Genomic DNA, 8,577 nt, shown 5'->3' with positions numbered 1-8,577 from the left:
AATATGCCAACCCTTTCTGATCCGGTGCACATCACTGATTACATGCACCTGAGGAATCTTAGAGTTTCACTAGTTGATCTGGTGTGGGCCTTCAAACACTTGCCTTTAACTCTTTTATCTTATCTCTATGAACTATGATTCATTCCATGCATAATTGGAGATAAGCTCCACTTGCCGGTGGTAGTGGATCCTTGTCATCTGCATCTTGCAATGCACTCATGTAGCTTCCTTGTTTTTGCATCATATCTTGAAACAGACACATGTGATCTGGTGTGGGCACATTCACTGTCAGTCATCTCTTCACATGATGACTGCATCTCTATCCAGTGGGAGTCATGTTGTTCTACATCCATATAGTATACCGGTGACTTATACATCCTTCTCCTCCTATGTTGATGTGATTTAGGTAATATTCCACCTCTTCATCACAAACAACAACTCAACATCTCGCTCATCTTGTTTGTACATTGGTCATAAGTTTGTCGATTGACAACCACTCACTTGGTTGATTTGTCTTCTCCATGCTAACACATCACTTACTAGTTGACATACTCTCCTTACTAGTGATAGACTATACTGGTAACCTGTTTATATCATCCATACAAGTCAAACAATAACTTGTGTACTGGTGACTTCAGTGGTCATTCCTCTAAATGATAGTCTCTTCCTTACTAGTGACCTACAACACTAGTTGACATCAATGACTGCATATCAACAATACTCCCATACCAATTTTCCTTCTATACCATTTGACATGAATGACAACACAATGCCAACAATCTCCCCCTTTGGCATTGATGTCAACACATGTAGTATCTGGCATACTACATGATCTTTCTCCCCTTTTGTGTGATCCAACTCTCCCCCTTTGGATAATCCATGGATTCTCACACATGTAGTATGCGGTATACTACATTTGACAATAATGGCAAAGAGAACTACTAGGGTCTTCACTTCTCCTTGTATCTACCAGGCACTAACAAAAATATTTCTCCCTTTTTTCTTTACCAGATGCATCTCCTCTTTTGATACCAATTGGTACAATTTCTCAAGTTACAGCTCTTGAGATGGAGGACTCGAACATCAGCTAATTGTTAAAGCTCTCAATTTGTAGAAGGGTGTGTCAGTGAATACTACTTACTTTCTGGTCAGACTGCATCACCTCTCATTTGTTCCCAAATTTCTTTAGAATCAAGTGTGATTGTAAAAAATACAACCAACCAAATGAAACGTAGATACCCTTAACCATGAAATTCTCCTGGGTATCCATACAACAATTTCCATCATCTGCATTTTAGGAAGTCAGTACACTCACAAGTTCAAGCAAGTTGGTTCTTCTTCATAAGCACTTGAACTGCAAAAGATAGCATCTCCTATGCTTGAGGACATAGAGAGAGCAGGGAGTGAGGAAGAAACTAAGGGAAAGAGGTGAGAGAGGGAATTAGATGGATGTAAGCATGAAGAGAGAGATAGCTCGAGGGAAGGAGAATAAGGGAATTGTGAGAGCTAGAGAAGGGAGGGACAAAGAAGAGTATGTATCTATAAGAATGAAGAGCCCGAGAAGAGGTAAGGGGAGAGAGAGAATATGAGATCTAGTTCATAGAGAGAGATGGAACTACGAGGGAAGGGAGCTAAGGAAGCGAGAGGTGAGATGGGGGTTTCTATGTACACATTTGGCACTCTACCTATTTGGTGCATGCCAAATGTGGAATATGGACCACATTTGGCATGCACCAAATGGAAAAATCCATTCATAACATTTGGCACATGCCAAATAGGGCGAGCGCCATATTTGGCATGTGCCAAATGGCCCGCTTTGGGAAACACCAAACCTATGGGTTGGATTTGCCTTGGGCATCTGTAGAGCCCCTCCCCGATCAAGCTCTGGTTAATTCAGTTGACCATGGTTGACCTTACTAATAAATGCTATAATTCAATAGGATGGGCTATGTTAGATGGATAGATTGGTGAGAAAATTAATTGAACCAGGTTACGAAATCATTTCACCTTGAGGTGTACATTTTGATGTGTTATGGATACATAACTTTATATGATTCTAGAATAGGATAACTTTGAGACTATGTATGACATTATTGGATTTGCAAGACTTTACTATGATGATAGAAATAGGATGCATGTCTTATGTATGGATCAAAATTATGAGGATTATGATAATTGCTTATGTGGATTTATTTGGATATAGGATATATCGATTTGTTTAAATATAAATTGTATGCAAAGTGTTGATGTGTATTCTTATTCATGTGTTTCATATTATATGAGGTTATTTGGAATTACTAATGTGTAATTGAGATGCGTAGGAAAATTATCCATGTGATCATGGAAACATTATGGAGAACCAAACCTAGACCTATGTACGTTCGTAAAACCAGGGGTTGTCTATTTGGAGAGACAACACCCTGTATGTATTGTATTTTATTTGTGAAAGTAAATGTTGCATATGTGTTAAATTGAGTTATTAATTTGTGTAAATCCAAGAAGAGACAAATTTCATGTGTAATTTCGTAATATATTTTATTGTGTCACTTGACACATGTGTTGATTTATGTCTTGAATTTTGACTTGTCTCTTGAAGGGAGTTGTTTCAACCATAGCCTTTTCAAACATTTGAATGTGGTTCTAAATTTTCCTTGGGTAGAGAGTCTTTGGAGTGGTCAACTCAGTTTTGGCCCGAAAGTTAACTTCAGATGGGTTTATAAGGGGTCAAATGGACTCCTAGGGGTAGTTTAAAGGTGTTTCCTAAAGTCCATAAGGTATACCTATGGGTTAGGAGTATTTTTAGGCATGTGTCTACTCCCATGTGACAGTTTAGTCACCTCAAAAAGTGTATTTCCTAAGGTGAGCGAAAATTCAAATTAGAAGGTGCCATCTAGGTTAGATAACCTTCCCTTTTGATGTGAGATCCTTTTTCCCACTTTCTCTTACTTTTTTCCTTTTTCAGTTTTAGAAACCTATGAGAACTCTCACTGAGGTCTTTTTAGGCAAGAATGAGAGACTTTATGGGTAATCACCCACTCTCCATTTTTGGAGACTATGCAATTTTGAAAAGAATAGTTTTGGGATAGAATTTTGGCTAAGTGTAGTAGGAAGGAATTGTGAAATTGGGTTGCTCATCCTCAAACTAGTTCAAGAAAACCCTTGGGCAGATTGAAGGTTGGTTCAACATCTCCTTTTTGTTTCTTTTTGCGTTGCATGTTTATGTTGGAAAGATCGTTTGAATGAAAAAGTTGTTTTCTTGTATTTTCTTTTTCTGAAAATTCTTATGCGACCTTTCTTTTATTCTTTTATACATTTCTTGTGATTTGGGAGTAACCAAGGCCTTCTACTCTTGGGAGAGTAGGATGGTCTTGCGGGTGGTAGGAGTTTGACAGCCCTCGAGTGAGAGGCTCTCATTATGAGAGTGAACTCAAGGGGTGTATATGTGACCCTTGTTGCATTGCCTGGTTTATGCAATTGGGGGTCATAAGGGGAGAAAGTATGGCATGAATGCCTTGGGGGGCATAAGGATGTTGGGTTAATGAACTTGTGATATATCTTTGTTTGCCATGAGGTGGCTTTGTGATCTACCATTTTTGCAGTCTCCTCAGGGTATTTGGTCCACTAACACCCATGTAAAAACATCACATTTTGTGATGAAGTGTAGCTTTTGTTGGGAATGTGTTTGTTGTATGTTTTTCCCTTGCTTCTTGTGTTTGCATGTGTGTAACCTGTCTAGGGCTTCGTTCTCCAAGCTCGGGGGTGGCTTTTAGTAAGCCTAGGCTGGGAGGTGAGCACTCCATGGTCAAAGCCTTATGATTTATTTGCAGAATTGCTTGGAAAGAAAAGAAAAAGACAAGCTAGGAGTTGCTGGTTTTTGTACTTGATTTGTAGAAAGAGAATAAGAAAAGGGATGCTATATTTTAGTTGCAGAAATGTAAATAAAAAGTTGCATGTTGTATTTACTTTAAAAAAAGAAAGAAAATGTATCTATTTTATTTAAAGTCCTCATTTAATAGAAATGAGAGACTAGTTGGGAATCTCACCCACTTGTAATGTTTACTATATTGTATTCTTAATATGTTCTAAAAAAATGCATTATTTTATTAAGTTATTATTGCAAAAAAAAAAAAGTGTATTTCTGGATTTAGTTCCTATAGTTCTGAAAATAATATTTGTTGTGTATATGTTATTTTGAAAATCAAGAAATTCATTTTATCCCCTTATGCATTTGAAACATTGGAAAAGAATGAAATAGAAAAGCATGTATGTTAGTAAGCTAGAAATAAAACATTTAGTCCTACTTATCGAAGTTCTAAATGAAAATATAGTTAATTAGCCATTTAGTATGAGCACTAATGTTGCATGCAGTAGTTTAATTAATTATGTTATTTTCCCCTCAATTTATTGCAAAAAGTAAATCCAAAAAAAAATTAGCATGTCTATCTCTAAGATTTATTTCAATGATTTCTAGTCTATTATAGTTGCTGCTTAAATTTCTTTAATTCTGTCATTTTACTTAATTGCAGAAAATAAATCTAAAGTTAAATAACCTATCTCTAATTTTAGCTACATGGTATTTAAAAAAAAAAAGAAATACATTGTTTTAACTTTGAAAATTTTGATTAATATGTTTAAAAGTTCAAAAAAAAAAATAATAGATTTGCATAGTAAAGTTAGCCCTAGATATCTTATGCATCTAATATATATATATATATATATATATATATATATATATATAATGTACATATAGATATATATATATATATAATTATATTTTAAATAAATAAATAAAGAAATAAAGAAGTTTTAAATTTTTATAAAAAAAATATACGAGGGTTTTCGGGGGCCGAACCCACTATGTTTAAACACAGTGGTTGGTGTGGCTCGGACCGCCACTGTGGGCAACCACAGTGGAAGGGCACCCGGCCGCCACTGTGTTTAACCATAGTGGGTGGCGCCCGACCACCACTGTGGGGAAACACAGTGGCGTCCCGAGATGCCCACCACCCAGCACCCTTGCAACCCTCCTCCACTCCTCCACCGAGTTTCTCGATGGCCACCGCCGCTCCCTCTCAGTTCTGCACAATAATATAAAACCCTAACCCGGTTCGGGTTAGGGTAGGTTTGAAATATAAAGAAAAATATAGAATGAGGAAAAGAAATATAATAATAAGGTTAGTAGGAATTCCTTGTGTTATAACTTATAATTTTAGGGTTTGTTGTTATTCTATTATTTAGGAAACAAAAGAATACATATATATATATATACACACACACACACACATGATTATATATATGCATGTAAAGGTCTAAATTTTAGATTATTATTTTACAATGCATTTATATTTTATATATGTTTTATATAAACATATGGGCATGTAAATATTCGAATATGATGTTTTTTTAAAATTTTAAATATCTTTTAGAGTTTAATCTTTTAAGAAATTATAATGACTTTATATGTTATTTTGACTATAGGGGATTATTTAGTCCACCTAAATTTAGGCTATTCCAGACTAAGTTTTATAGGGAAATTTACATTATGGATTTAGTTGACCCTTTAGTCGAATTAGTTTAACCACATTTTAATTATTGTTAAAATAAAATATAGGTGTATATGGTGAAAATGGATAACAATAATAATGATATTGAAAGGCTAAATGAATTCAACCACAAAACCCTAGCCTAACAACAACAAAGATCCACCATAACATATGAAGATTACCTAAGACAATGTGAATCAAACGAAATCACAAAGATTATACTATCACATGTCCAATAGGGTTTGGCTCTCCATTCTTCCTATCTCCATTGATCTTGCTTGATATATTTGCTCTCAGATTTTATGTGCACAAGAGCTCAATAAAGAACGGAATGTGGTTGCAAGTAGGATCACATATGCTCAAAAGCGTAGAATAGTCAAGTGCATAAAAATGATTAAAATGATTGATTAGGGTCTTGATAATGAAGGAAGTATATCCTTATATAGAAGACACTATATGAAATGGAGTGATAAGATTGAGAGGTGTAAAAGGAGGTCGGCTATGATTAGAGGGTAGGTAAAGGAAATAATAAAATAATGAAAGGGGTAGGTAGTGTATGAATTAAGAGATGAATGACATGTGTCATGGGTAGAAAAGGTTAATGAATTAATTAAATAAATAAAGATTTATTTAATTAATAGAAGAAGTGGGATAATTAAATAAATAAGATATTTATTTAATTTAGGAAAAAGGATAATTTAAATCTAAGTGCTAGGACTAATTTATTTAGTTCCTAAAAGCAATTAATGGTTATTGGAGATTAATATTAACTTTGTCAATTAATTTAGAGATTTTTGCGTAAATGAATTTATTTATTTATTAAATGGTGGGATAATAATATTTTCTTTGGAAGAGGATATCATGGTGGAATTATATATATTCAAAAATAAGTCCAAGACCTTGATCTTGTGAACTCATTTAGCCTGGATGGAATCTTATACTAAATAAAGCAATTAACATTTTAACGTTTGACACTTCAATTTTCAATTGCTCGATTAATTAATATTATTACATTAAAATCATATTAATAATTAATTTATAGATGCAAGATTTAATCAAGTATAAAGGAAGGATGTATTATCATAGATGGAGGAAACTTGTTAGGAGATAAATAATTATTATTGAATCAAGTAATTATATTAATGCCTATTTAGTAGAAATCTATCTAATTAAGAATTACAATTTGCAACTATAATAAAAGGGACATTCGATGTGAATTTATTATTGTCCTTATTAAATCTTTTTGTTTCATTTGATTATAGGAGTTATCGTCAGTTGATATGTTAGGAATATCCTAACTTTGTCGTCTAGGAGTTTTATAGAAACCTAAGGCTTCTAGATAAATTTGTTTTATTCATCGTTCACGTCAGAAACAATGATTTATTATAATTTAAGATTCCTCTTGGAACAACCTGTTAAGTTGTCATATCTAATTAAGCATAGGTTGCATATAATTGAGTGTTTCAAAAAACAAAAATTGTTGTTTGGGTTTTTGCCCAAAAGTTTGGGCATGACATTTTGGTATTAGAGCCCTAGGTTCATACACTGGTGAACATGGGCTACATTCATAACTTAGTTGAACTAAACTATGACTTCGAAGTATAACACCTAGGTGGAAACTTGTGAAATAACAAAGTGAAACATAAGTGAACATTCTTCTAAATCAACAGATCAACATATATCAATTCAAGGGGTTCCAAGGGTCACTAAAAGCCCTAAAATTTGAAACTAATTAGTCATAATGTTTATGGCATAATAAGACCCCAAAGGCTACAAAAATTTTAAAATTATAAACATTCTCGGTATTTAATAAACGAAATTTAGATCATTAGTACTTATAAGGTTACCATTCAATTCGAACCCAAATGCAATTATTGCCTTAATCAAATCAAGTATGAGGAGTTAATTCTACAATAAAATACCCCTGATGGTAACTAAGAGAATACCATCCATCGAGGTATGTTCTTGACTTGGTAAGTCAAGCAAGCTAGTTAGACATAAGATGAAGGCGCAATAAACAAGATGATTGAGATAGCGACAACTCAAGTTAATTTTTTTTAAGTTATGCAAAAATTTTGGTGGTTCGAGGACCACGACCACCATTTGAGACAACAATGAAGAAGAGTTAAGGGGTACTCTTGTGAATATTAGAAAGAAGCATAAACCTATCCTAATGAATAGGTGCCTTAAGCGTGTGGTTAGGCTAGGTTGCTTATTAAGAGCATTCATTAGACAATCCTTGTAGCAACACAAAGAAGCTAGCATTGTATAACCCTGAAGATAAGGACTAAAATGATGAATGACAATCTCCTTGATAAGTGAACCCTAGCAATATTATAGATGAACTAACTAAGGAGAAAGGATACATGAACTTCTTGGGTTAAAGCACATAATTGCAATAAACCCGAAGTTCATCCATAGTTATATAATTGGAGAAAACAAGCAAAGTAAAGCCACAACTAGTTCCCTTATGGGAAGACAATCTTGGAGAAATTAATGGCAAGGAGAGCAGGGACGATTCGGGAATCGTACAAAAATCCCTATTGAAGTGCAAGGAGTGTAAAATTATTAGGATCTTATATTATTGGAATGAGTAACTAATATTCATTCAAAACCTAAGGAGAAAAGTGCAACCCAATCATGGCTAGTCGCTAGTTACAAGACAATATGTAACACAATTTAACTACTTGACAGAACCGAAGTAGGTTTGTAAATTTATGGCACTCAAGAGTGAAGGTATGCGAAAACATTAAGTATGGATGAAACAACATGCAGATGGAAATGGCTTATGGAAAGATAGTATAGCAGTATTATAATATGAAGGTTTTAATGACGATTAGTTGGCACTATAAGATATTATATGAGAACATGGATAAGGAGCCGAATTATGTGGTTAGCCAAGGGAGAACTTGGAAATTTTGGGAGTCTTAAGACATTGGTAATTATTGGACATCCTTATGTTATACCATAATTGGGTGACAGGATATTATGATGATAAGGTGGTTTACGTGGTTTGAAGGAAATTGTAATTTGT

Source organism: Cryptomeria japonica, chromosome 6, assembly GCF_030272615.1.
Source record: "Cryptomeria japonica chromosome 6, Sugi_1.0, whole genome shotgun sequence".
Lineage (NCBI taxonomy): Eukaryota > Viridiplantae > Streptophyta > Pinopsida > Cupressales > Cupressaceae > Cryptomeria > Cryptomeria japonica.
This window is presented reverse-complemented; position numbering follows the sequence as displayed.